This window comes from Lonchura striata, chromosome 36, assembly GCF_050655825.1.
Source record: "Lonchura striata isolate lonStrDom1 chromosome 36, ASM5065582v1, whole genome shotgun sequence".
NCBI classification, from domain to species: Eukaryota; Metazoa; Chordata; class Aves; order Passeriformes; family Estrildidae; genus Lonchura; species Lonchura striata.
The window spans coordinates 5,974,507-5,977,631 of NC_140738.1; positions in this window are offsets into that span (position 1 = coordinate 5,974,507).

Sequence of the window (3,125 nt, forward strand, 5' to 3'; positions counted from 1 at the left end):
TTAGTGTAGTGGACCTTAAAGATGCCTTTTGGGCTTGCCCATTAGCCCAGGAGAGCAAGTTATCTTTGCTTTTGAATGGAAGGACCCACTAACTGGGAGAAAACAGCAATTAAGATGGACAAAACTACCACAGGGGCTTACAGAATCCCCAGACTTATTCGGACAAGCTTTAGAAACAATACTACAAACTTTCCCCACTCCCCCTGAAATACAAATTATCCAATAAGTGGAGAATCTTTTACTTTCTGGGGAAGCTGAAGCTGGAGAGGCTACTATAAAGCTTTTGAACTTTCTTGGGGAAAAAAGATTAAGGGTATCAAAAGGGAAGCTGCAATTTGTAGAATCAGAGGTAAAATATCTTGGACACTTGCTTAGTAAGGGTAGTTGGAAGCTCAACCCAGACTAAAACACAGGGATTCTATCCCTTCCCCCTCCCTCTTCAAAGGGGGAAATCAGAAAGATACTCAGATTATTGGGATATTATAGATTGTGGATCGAAGGATATACACAGGCAGTAAAATTTTTGAATAAAAAAAACTGACAGAGGGAGATGATATAAAATGGATCAAAAAGGGTAATGAAAAACTAAGAAAAAAGAAGTTAAAACTAGCCCCAATATCAACTTTAAGCTTACCTTCACTAGCAACACTCTTTCATTTGTATGTAAATGAAAAAAAGGGGGTAGCTCATAGGGTTTTGTTTCAAGAGTGGGGAGGAGTAAAGAGACCCATGGCTTATTTATCAAAGATGTGGGATCCAGTAAATCAAGGCTGGCCAGTGTGTATTCAAGCTACAGCAGCTACTGCAATCCTAGTAGAGGAAAGTCATAAACTGACTTCTAGAGGTAAATTAATTGTAATTGTGTGCACACCTCATGCAGTACTAAATTTCTTCCAATTTGCTTTGTGATTTTTATCTTGAAATACATAACTTACTGTACTCTAGGATTGAAAAACTAGTTTACAGCTGTGACATAGCAAAACCTGCTATTAATTTGAGTCAATGCAGGCTGTTCAATCAAGTGTTCTCAGTGTGTAAAGTTAAACTAAAGGCAACACCAGCTGCTTGGTAGGTCAATGAGAAAAAATTTTCCTTCCAACCAATCCTTTTTCATGTACCCAAATGTGTTTTGCTTTCTTCGTTTTTTTGTTTTGTTTGTTTGCTGTTTTTTCTGGAAGTGCTAACTACTTGTAGTGTATCTAGAAGAGCAAATAAAATTGTGCATACAAAACACTTGTAAAAAAATAGGGCTCATTTTTTCCCACAATGGGAGGTGGCTACATATAGAAAAGGGAAACTACAAAGCTAGATGAAGAAAAAGTTTCAGTATCTTCTAATGTAAACAATTTGTTACTTCCAGCATCACAGTGGGTGTGTGACACACACATATGAAAAAGATGGTGAGGGAGATCTCTGTTTACTACAGTTTCCTATTTCTTGAATGAGTTAGAGAGCTATGAAGCAATTGTGACTCCTTGTGTGGATTACCCACGCCTGCAGGGAGGGCTGGGCCATGGTTCCCTCTGTGCTGCAGGCAGCCCTGCAGCGTGGCAGCAGTGGCTTGCCTCTGGTGAGTTTGCAGGCAGGGTGCTCCAGCACTGCAGTGCTCAGGGGCAGTTTCCTATTTTGACATCAAAGCTTAAATTCAAGAGTGCCTCTTCCCATCCAGTTATTGTTTGTACTGTAAGAACCTCTTCAGAGAGTGTCTCCTGGCAGTCAAAAAGAGAGTATTGCAGAGATAAATTCCTTACTTGCTGTCTCCCCCACTGTATCCACATTTTGTCTATTCCCTCTTCAAATTGTAGATTTGTAAAACTCATGCTCTGTGTCCTCAGATGCCCTTCCCAAATCATACCTTGGCTTCTTTGCAAATTATATTGCACTAACAAGGATTGCTTTAAATTTTTTATTGCAGGCAAGATCACTTCAGAAGTAAGTTTTTGTTTACCTTGTTCCTACAACCCTTTCAAGCTTGTGAATGGAAAATTGTGACAGCAAAATAAGTCTTTAGTTTTAGCACTGTCAGCTGTGGGTAGCTGGTAGCCCTTGGTGGAGGGTGCCGTGAATTAAAGGCCTGCAGAACACACATAATAAAAGTAATTAAATTTGTAAGGAAGTTGAAAAAGGAGGGAGAGGTGATTGGCAGACTCACCTCTCCAGGATGTAGGACTAATGTTAGAAAGTGGACTGATATTGGAATGTGGATGTTGAAATGTGAAGAGAGAAAAAGAGAGCGAAAGAGAGAGAAAGGGAGAAGAGAGAAGAAGAGAGAAAAAGAGAAAGAGAGAGAAAGGGAAAGAGAGAGAAAGAGAAAGAGTGAAATACACCCCAAAGTCCCCATACCGCAGCTATTTGTAAGTTCTCCCCCATTCCTGCTAGACAGAGTGACAACAAGGGGAGGGGAGTGAGGAAGTACAGTCAAAGGCAAAGCTGTGAAAAAGAGGGAGAGCTGGACCACCAATAGAGATAAGATCAAAGCAGAGATAGCTGACTCTCACAATGTGCTTTATCTTTTTAAACAAGACTTCTTTTTTTTCCTTCTGATTTTTGTTGTTAAGGAAAGGAGGCTTTTGTTCTGAAGAATGGGTCTGTAAGACTAAAACAGTTGGATGTTGCCTAAAAAGCAAAAAACCAAGAGATGTGATACATCTTGTGTTAAATTTGGGCTAGTCTTTTTTTATTTAACTAATTATAGCTCACAAGAAGAAGAATTGGCCTCTGCAGCAATTAGCACAGCTGGATACAAGAAGAAGAAGCAGCTATAGAAAAAGTTTTTAGTTAAACCCAGAAAGTTTTGAAGAAAACTAATAGTGAAAGTTAATGCAGTATTGTTTTTCTTTTCTTTTAACACTGTGTTATTAAAAAGTCCTTTCCAGGTACTACTAAAGCAGCAATCCCAACCATGGAAAAGAGGGTGAATTCATGCCAGCAAAATAAAAGAATTTGTGAAGAAACGTGAGGAATGGACTATCACATCTAAACCGGGTGACACCAAATTGACTTTCAACCAGGACTGGGTGGTAATGGTTTGGGAAGACCCAAATAATCCAAGGCAGGTACAAAGAATAACACCTAACTGAGAAATAAGGCAAAGCTTGCATCACTGGTTCTAAGCCCTGCCTGAA